Source organism: Penaeus monodon, chromosome 32, assembly GCF_015228065.2.
Source record: "Penaeus monodon isolate SGIC_2016 chromosome 32, NSTDA_Pmon_1, whole genome shotgun sequence".
In the NCBI taxonomy this organism is placed as follows: domain Eukaryota; kingdom Metazoa; phylum Arthropoda; class Malacostraca; order Decapoda; family Penaeidae; genus Penaeus; species Penaeus monodon.
In genome coordinates this window covers 31,941,706-31,942,091 of record NC_051417.1, presented here as the reverse complement: position 1 = coordinate 31,942,091, position 386 = coordinate 31,941,706, and positions in this window count along the sequence as shown.

Sequence of the window (386 nt, the reverse complement as noted above, 5' to 3'; positions counted from 1 at the left end):
CTGGATTGAAACCATGCTAGCAAGACGAGTGACAGCCACACCTGACGGCAGCTGCTTTCACATTCGCTCTGTGCAGATAATGTCTCCTCGGCTTTTAATCATATTCATGGGTTCATCTCAGTGCACGCGATGGCAAATTGAGCCACTGTCACTATATCATCGAGTGGTATTATCAGGAAGGCCAGCCCGGGACGCGAACGTTTACAGAATTATAATATATGCGAGTATATTTTGCTTGATATGAAATGAATGTGTACATTCGTTTTTTTCTGGGGATTAGTAATAAACATCTACTGTGGGCGACGTGTTATGCTAATGAGCCCGTCTCCCCAGCGACCTCGCGAAGCCATGCATATGATGGTACAGGTGTTCCAGAGAAAAAGATT